Below are 10,088 nucleotides of genomic sequence, written 5' to 3' on the forward strand. Positions count from 1 at the left end.
ACCAAGATTTAGATATCTTCCCTTCCATGTAGTTTTAGAAGCTTACCTATGTTTAAATATGGAAATCAAAGTACAGAAGACTGACAAATGAATGTAATGATAGTTTAACACTTCCTGGTAAAAACACTAACATTTTCTCATTCCTAAATTATACTGTAATCTTTGAAAGTATCATAGTAAAAATGAAAACCCTAAGGAAGTTATTAAAAATTTAGCACTCTCTGCTCATGTGGAGTATAGATTCCACTTTCTGAAGAGATTATTATAGATATGCTTGGAATAAAATGCAAGTATCACACAGAGTGGGCAGGATATCTCAGCTGGGTTTCCCTAAAACTTATTACCTCAACATTTTAAATACAAAAATAAATATATATCCAGGCAAATGTACAACTCTAAAGGATCATCTTAACGCAACTTAGCAGAATTATGAAACTAAATAAGTAGCTGGAGATGGAAAATCAAACAGATGTGCATGAGGTGGCGGAAAGATGAGTATAAAAGAATGGAGCAAAGAAAAGTAACAAAGCAAGGAAAGGACAAAATTTATCTGGAAAATGTTAAGGTCTTTCATTCAACAGAAAAAAGATTTTTTTTTCCATGTGAATTTATATTTTTATACAAGAATTGATAATTACTAATTACTCCAAAACCCACCTTCATTCAAAACCTAGTTTGATCTAAGAAATGCTATACACTAAGCTCCACTAACAGCTGAGAGTATACCATACCTGGTACTCTTTTAACCACATTTTTTCTAAAATTCTAATTCAGAGAATAATTTCAAAGGAAATATTAATGACACAAATCAATGACCTAGGAACAGCAAAAAAAAAAAAATGATGATGTGCACTTATGTAACTATCATTTTCTTATTAAAATATTTTCATTTTCATTATTTCATTTCGAATGGTTATTAGTTCAGAAAGGATTACATAGAAATCATGCAAACATTCCAAACAGTAACCACACTACAATCTAACTTCTTTGACACCTGGAAATTCGTATTTTAACTCTGCATTTCCTTTTCCAGCACAGTGCCCAGCACCAGAACCACTGAGACCTAAGCAGGAGGGGACCTGGATATGAGCCTGGGGCTTCAGAGGAACTCTGATCCTCACCAACCCTTCTATCCATAGGAGAGAGTCCTCAGTGTGAAGAGGACTTACTTGAGCTCACATTCTCCAGCTGTTGCTTGGGGTTTCCTGGGCCCCTGACTCCCCTGGCAAAAATGGCCCAGAACCCCCAATGGAAGCCAGTGTGAGCCCTTTCCTCAGTCTTCCCTTCCATAGGGAAATGCAAAGCTGCAGTGGGTGTCCCTAGGTGTCCTCATCATGTCAGAGACCCATGCCACAGCAAAAAGAAACAAGGTAGGCTGCAGACTGGGTCTGGTTGCTGCCAGATACTAGTGTGGGATTTAAAAGTGTCCAAAAACTCTAAATTGGAAACAGGCCTTGCAGGAAGTTCTGAGGGTATATATCAGGTGCCTGACAGGCACAATCATACTCACTTCATAAAGATAATAATGAAATTAATTAGAAAAGTACTGGTCCCTGTTTTATTTAGAATAGTCAATAAGAACAGCCCTGAAATCTCAGAGGCTTCATATGTGTTCTGTTGTTTTCTCCATGAATGGTCCAAGTCCAACATGGGTCAGGAGCAGCCGGTTTTATTATTTGCAGGACCCAGGAGGGCAAGAGTATAAATGGAGCTCACATACTTATATGTAAATATTCAAAGATACAAATTGAAATAATAAAGAGTTGACTATGTTTTCCTCCTATCTTGACAAATAAACCTTCATAATAATAAAATTGAAAACTATAGGTAAATGTATAGTTTTGTTTGACAAAGTTGGGCTAAATATCTAAGAATAACTTTATCATTGTTCTCATCTGGGGTATCTGCTGATGAGCCGGCGATGTTTGTGTGAGACAAATAGCTAACAGACCCATGAAAAAAGTGCTCAACATCACTAGCCATCAGGGATATACAAATCAAAATCACAATGAGATACCACCTTATACCAGTAAGAATGGCAAAAATTAACAAGACAGAAATCCACAAATGTTGGTGAGGATGTGGAGAAAGGGGAACCCTCTTACACTGTTGGTGGGAATGCAAGCTGGTACATCCACTCTGGAAAACAGTATGGAGGTTCCTCAAGAAGTTAAGAATAGAGATACCCTATGACCCAGCAATTGCACTGCTAGGTATTTACCCCAAAGATACAGATGTAGTGAAAAGAAGGGGCACGTGCACCCCAATGTTCATAGCAGTGATGTCCACAATAGCCAAACTGTGGAAGGAGCCAAGATGCCCTTCAACAGACAAATGGATAAAGAAGATGTGGTCTATATATACGAAGGAATATTACTCAGCCAACAGAAAGGATGAATACCCACCATTTGCACTGACGTGGATGGAACTGGAGGGGATTATACTAAGTGAAATAAGGCAAGCCAAGAAAGACAATTATCATATGGTTTCACTTATATGTGGAACATAAGGAATAGCATGGAGGACATCAGGAGAAGGAAGGGAAAAATGAAGGAGGGGGGAATCAGAGGGGGAGACGAACCATGAGACACTATGGACTCCAGGAAAGAAACTGAGGGTTTTAGAGGGGAGGAGGATGGGGAGATAGGTTAGCCCAGTGTTGGGTATTAAGGAGGGCACATATTGCATGGAGCACTAGGTGTTATATGCAAACAATAAATCATGAAACACCACATCAAAAACTAATGTACTGTATCACCATAACATAATTTTTAAAAAGATTAAAAAAAAAAAGAAACACAATAAAATATAAATATAATAAAGTCTTATGTACTTATTGATAAAAGTGCCTGCATTTTAGTAAAATCACTAATATTGACATTGCAATCAAGATTTTCATATAATTTAACACATTTTTCCCTAATTAGGTAAAATTTTTGTATAATTGTCAATATCAATTTATCTCTTAATTTCAATTTAAAGAAAATTTACCCAACTGAATCAGTGGCAACTTGAAACATTAAAAATTTTAAAAATTTCAGAATCAAGAATTTTACACAGAATGTCCAAACATTATAGAAGAATCACATATAAATTATTTCCAGAAAATATTAAAAATATTTTAATGTTAGTAATAAATCACTGTCAATTATATTATGGTTTTCACTAACTCTTGAAGAAATACCTAGTGGTACAAACAGTATGTCTTAAATTTTCTTTGCCATTTTTCAATGCTGGAATATAAAGAAAACTGAAAATAGTATATCACTCAGTTTGTTTAAAAGGTCTTCTCAATTTAAATTATACCTGCAATCTACAATGGACAGAAATAGTATTATAGAATTTTAGTATTTTTACCTGGGTATTCTCTCCTTAATTATGCAAACCTTTTTGTTCCTTGTTTTAAGTTCCTCATATAAATTAAATATCCTATTTTATATTTCATATTAAATGTTTTGATTTAACAAGTTTCTCTAAAATTTATGTGTGTAAGCATTTAATATTTTAAAAAGTGAAATAATGACACTTGATGGGCTTTTTTTTATAACTGTTATTGAAAGGTTTTACCAACAGCATTAGTTATAAGCAACAATTCATACCAAGTAAGTATGTATAGTGCAAATTAAAAATTGTTTTCCTATCAAAGAACAAGATTTACTTTTCAAAAAGAATTTACGGTTGCTTTCTTAATTCTTTTAGTATATTTCATAAAGTCTAATTTAAATCTAATTGTTTTGATAATATTCACTTGGAATTCCCATAGTGTGCCTAAGTGTAGAGGCAAGGTCAAATTTGATATGTTTCATCAAAGTAGTTCATATTTCAGAAGATCTAGGAATCACTAAATATTTATTATTTTTCACTTGTCCAAAGGATGAAATTGCTACTAGCATAGTTGAAGCCATCATGTCTCTTAGTAAAAATTTAATTAATGCTCTACAAAAGGCATAAGGGTCTTATGATTTGGGGCAAAAAATTATGTCTGATAAACTTTTTTCTTACCATAGTGTTCCAAATGAGTATTATCTCCTTTCCATCCTTTTACTTTTCAATCCATTCAAGTCTTCATTTCGAGTATTTCTTTTAATTACTATAGAATTGTCTTGCTTTTTATACACCCTCACAAAAATCTGTATTTCAATTTCAATTTAATTTACTTTTGTATTTAATATGATTTCCAATATATTTTGGTTTGTTTCTATTATCTTACTCCATGTTTTATATTTGTCCCATTTGTTTGCTTTTCTCTTTTCTCTATTTTTTGGATTTATTTTAAAGATTTTAATTTAATTAGAGAGAAAGCATGAGAGAGAGAGAGCACAAGTGGGGGAAGAGAAGGAGAGGGAGATGCAGACTCCCCACTGAGCAGGAAGCCCAACACGGGGCTTGATCCAGGGACTCCAAGATCATGACCTGAGCCAAAGGCAGATGCTTAAACAACTGAGCCACCCAGCTGCACCGTCTTTCTTGGATTCTTTTATGGTTACATACTCTGTTTTGTTAATTAGTTCTTTTTTATTGCTTGTTAGTTGGTTTGTTATTGATTTTTATGGTGTATATTTATTTACCTAACATTGGCCACCTTTAAGCTATATTTTATCACTTCACCTATATTTTTCCCCTCCCAAACATTATGCTCAAATTGTCACTCATTATGTGATATACTTATGTAATAAATCCACAATATATTGTTAATATTTTATATTTAAATAGGTATCCCTTAAGGAGATTTAAGTAAGAAAAACAAATTGACCTTATTGCGGCTTTGCAATACAAAATAATAGGGAGAACATTAAGTCTAGCCACCTATAGGTGTGACATGTTTGAACAGCCAAATAGTAGGTATGTTTTAAAAACTCAGACAACTTCTAATTATTAAAATAAAGTTCTTAGTTTTTTGCTGCCTGAAATTAGAATTTCCTGCATTATTAATATTTTAATAAAAATTCATATTTCCATTTATCCCCAGTTTTCAATAACTTGATCTCAAATTTTTTGCTTTTATTTTCAAGCTGTCAAAAGGGTCACACCTCCAGATTTAATATTTAATTTTCTCCAATAGCTTCTCTAAAGTTGACAAGTATGCAAACCGGAAAAAGAATTCATCCATATGCTCTAATTTTAATTGCATGATTATGCTCTAATTTTAATTGTATGGATGGGGTAGTTAATACAGTTTCTCCATTCATTTATTTTGATGTTTCCTGCCAGATTCTCAATAATTCTGAAAAAGAATTATTAACACAGCCAGATCAAGAACATAATATGGGATAAACCACTTATTTTCAAAAAAACCGTGACAAGGATTTGTTGTCACCGATCCAGATACCCATTTCATTTTTAAATGGCTACAATACAGTACAAATTTTAACTCAAGAAAAGTGAAGTCTTAAGTGAAACTATAGTGATAGCTTTGAGTATATATATATACACACACACATATGTGTGTGTGTGTGTGCGTGCGCACATATAACTCCTTTATCCATTCATCTATCAATGGACACTTAGGTTGCTTCCATAGTTTGGCTGTTACAAATAATGCTGCAGTAAAAAAAGGGTTCTTTTTTAGTTAGTGTTTTTGCATTCTTTGGGTAAATACCTAGTAGCAGAATTACTGTATAGTTTAGTACATTTTTTTAAGGAACATTTAATTTCTTGAGGAACCTCCATAGTGTTTTCCACAGTAGCTGCACCCACTTCCATTCCAACAGTGCATGAGAATTCCTTTTTTTCCACATTTGCCAAAAAATTTTAGAATTTGGACATCACAGTGATGTATGTCTGTATTTATATACTTATATAACCATTATATATTTTTTGAATTTTTCAGTTTGAGGTAATAATATTAAAAAGCAGAAAAATATTGTTTCATAAAAAAGAAAAATATTGTTGTGCATCCTAAAAAAATATTCTCGTTGTAAAGCTCTCTGCTCTTTTAGACTTATCATGATGAGATTAAAGGTTTTTTTGCTGTTTGAAAGATTTATTGAGAGGTGGAGTGAGGGACACAGAGACTCTCAAGTAGGTTCCATGCTGAGTATCAGGCCCCATCTCATGACCCCCAAGATCATGACCTGAGCAGAAATCAGGAGATGGATGCATAACCAACGGAGACACCCAGGTACCCTGAGACTGAAGGTTTTCTCTTGGAAAATTTAACTCTGCTTCAGTGAAACACTGCTTTTGTTACTGCATATGGAATATTAATCATCTGGGTCTTATGATAATGAAAATACTCAAAATACTAAATATACTAAAATACTAAAAATAATCAAAAGTTCAATAGCAGCAACATAATTGCCAAGTTAGATCCTACACCACAGGAGAAGTTATGCAATAGTTGAGCCAGAGGAAGAGGGTGGTGCTTCCTCCATTAGACCTCTGAACCACGAAACAGAAGAGGACATTCCACTCTGGACATACACATGGAGTATGCTTACCTCTCAATAGGATTCCATAAAAGTAGCTATCCCTAAGGTCCCAGAAATGCTCTTTCAGTCAAACTATCTTTTCCACTTAATTGTTCCCTATCTTGTTCTTTGATTCCACCTCATATTTTAGGTATCTCAGCCCTATAGAATATAGGATTGTATTCTATAACTGTGGCTAAAAGGAAAATCTTGTTTGTTATGGATGCAAGTTTTTAACAGTTAATTCTTGCAATGATTCAGCTATGGTAGAAGATGTACTGATTTTCCAACATTTTAAAGCAGGGTATTTTGACGCACTACCACTGTATGACTTTGTAATGAGAAATAGAAGTACTATGTTATACGTGTTTAGGACTATAGTTTTATGAAATAAATCCACACATTTTTGTTCATTTTATCTTGGAAACAAGAGTATGCAATTGGAAGGAAACAATTCATTTTTTTGTTATTTTGTGAAAGAGAAATCTATAATTTAGAGATGTTAAAGGACTTAATTGAAGAAAATCATGTAAGAACTTGAATATGAAAACTTTGACTCACTGACAGAGGTAGGGATGATAGAATCTGGAAAACATAGGACAGGTGGTGCTGCTGAGCTCTTTGAAGCAAGGTGAGTCCAGATATCATAAATGAATACCAAGTTTTGAGTGATATCCCTGGAAGCCTGATCCACAGAGATCTATGAAGATGATTTTGAGAACTCAGTGTTCTTACAGGCAAGACCAATGGGCATCGAGTAAGGTACTCCTCATTCTATACAATCAAAATAAATCAGTGACAGGCAGAAAAGAGTAAGGCAGCCATCCCACTACAAATACAATCCTTGAACCATTTGTTGACCTGAGCCGGAACCCGCTGATTGAAGTAGAGGACAGTCTACAAACAGGAAAAACCCCACAACACCTCCACAGGTGTATATTATAGTGACTCCAAATTCCTTTCCCAAAAGGACCAATGGCCATTTACTTGTTTGAATACACATTCAGTAAATGGGGAATATACGGACGTTTTGAATGGATACATACCTAATTCAAGAAAACTCGGAAAGGCACCTTAGTTCCTCTTCAGTCTGGGGATTCATAACTGCATTTTTCAACCACTTTGTAATTCAACTCTCTCCATCTAGATCTACGCAATCTCTTATAGTTATTTCTGCAGGCATTCCCCAGTAAAAATCCTGCATGCAAGTCTGTTTCCCAAGGAATCCCACTTAAGACAAATGTTAAACTTTGGTATCATTTGAATAAATTAGCTAAAATACAAAATAGCTACCATTTGTATTTATCAGATTGGCAAAGTTAAAAGATTAATATGATCCAGTATTGTTAAGGATGTGAAAACAATCATTCAGAAACTGTTAATTGACACTAAATTGACATTTAATTTCTAGGGGGCCATTCAGAAAAATATATTTAAAGTGTATAAGCATTGATTCTAGCAATTCTCCTTTTAGAAATATATGTAGAAAATTATGAAAAAGAGTGCAGATATTGTATACCTAAGGTTTTTACTTAAGGATTGTTCATAACAATAGATTAGAATTCTTTCGAAAAATAATTAAAGTTTTGTTATATCTGTATGTTTATATTCTGTAGCAGCAATTACACAGCTATATATGTGTATCTATATATATTTACATGTTTATTTAAATAGCATAAGCATCTTAAGTACTTGGTAAAATATTAAGTATTTGGTAAAATAAGTAAAAATATTCAAATTTATTACTATGAACCCAACTGTAATGCAGAAGCCAACATTTTTATGCATATTATCATTTATAGTATGATTTTAGGTTCGTATGTTTTTTATGCATTTCCTGATTTTTTAATGAAAATTAAGAATATTTATTTTATTTAAAAAAACGATTACAAATTTCAGGTATTTGTTCTAGACTTTTCGATCCAACTAGCCAATTTAAAAATTTGCCTGTAAAACTAAATAAATTAATTAAAGTAAGTAAAAATTCATCAGTAAATTTTCTTATGTGATTTTCTTTCTTAGCTTTTAATGGAGATGTACATTATCCTTAGAGAGATCAATAAATTAAAATGTTCCTCCTACTCCATCTTCATTCAAAATTTTATTTCCAGATTCGATTTTATAAATTACAGGTAACATAGGAAATACTGAGAGGAACTCACTTCTCTCTTTTCACAATCTTTCCTTTGTTCTATCCTTTTCTTCTCCTTTTAATTTTCTTCCATTTTGTTTTTTTATTCAATTTCAATTTGGACTTTTGCCTATCATCGTCAGATCAAAGCTCTTACATTGATAAAATGAGAATTAGCACAACACAGCGTCTGGCATATAGGAAAGTTGTAATACATATTAATCATGTGGGTTATTAAGCAATCACTGGAATCGTTTAACCTGGTTGGTGGGAAATAGGATGATCTTTTTGTCAAAGTTTCTATGTTTCTGTCCAATAATTCTCTCTGAAATAGAAGTGCAATACAGGGCTGATGTTCTCAGAATAATGCTCTCTTAAATCTTCCTGGCACTAACAGCATAAGTACTTACTATCAAAGCCCAAGACCCTGCCCACAGCAGTCCAGCAAGAAAATTGCTTATTGTATATATCCTTTGTGTATGTTGCTTGCCATGACAGACGGGAACAAGAAAGAAAGGGAGTTTCAACTACATCAAATTACGGCAGGTATTGATAGAGTAGAACACACACACATAGTTGGGGTGATGAAGAAAAAAATGCCTCAGCAGTTTCAGAAGGAAATCTACCTCAGTCAGACAAGCAGAAGGAGAACAGGAGCCCCCAGAGGTTAGGAGGCCGGAGAAGAGATGGATAGTTTAAAGAGAAAAGTGAAGTGACACAAGAAATCAAAGAATATTTTACCCATGGAAAGAAAATCAATGAAAATGATGAACTGCTATTCAAAGGAAATAAACTGATTATTCTAGTTTCCACAAGAAGGGAGGTGCCGCAGGTAATCCATCAGGATGAGCAGGATGTTGGCAGGTGAGGGAGGAAGGCTAGATGTGATAGTCTATCTTTCATTTTCCAGCCCCAAAATGAAAATATTAGATGCTGGAAACACAATTTAAAATTAATTTCTTTACTTCAATAAAGTCCATTATATTATATATTCTTTCTTTACTTCAATAAATTCCACGTATATATTTTCCTATTCTTTTCTATGCTTTTACTTTCATACTTTGTAAATGAGATTCTCTAAAAATATTAGACACAATAAATATATACATGCAAAGTTTTAATAAGCAATGAATTCTCATGTACCTACCACACAACTTAATTAGAACTTTATCCATATCTTACAAGCTCTGTGGATTTTCCTCCCTGATGATGTTCCCTTACTTTAGTCCAGCAGAAGATAACCACTCTCCTGATTTCCAGTGTAATCATATGTTTGATTTTCTCTATAACTGTCAGTTGTAACTATATACACAACATACCAATTTGTTCTTTTTAATGTTATTATAAATGGAATCAAACTGCTCATTTTCTTACTTTCTATCTTCATTCAACTTCATGGTTTTGAATCCATACATGTTTATTATATATAGTCTACCTTCTGATATGTCATAATTTATCCATTCAGTTGATTGTTGAAAGGTGGTTGGATTGCTTGCATTGCTGGTATTATCAACAAGGATACCTTTTATCACAGGGACCTAAATTAT

The sequence above is a fragment of the Ursus americanus genome, chromosome 18 (genome assembly GCF_024610735.1).
Source record: "Ursus americanus isolate L20-20 chromosome 18, mUrsAme1.1.p, whole genome shotgun sequence".
Lineage (NCBI taxonomy): Eukaryota > Metazoa > Chordata > Mammalia > Carnivora > Ursidae > Ursus > Ursus americanus.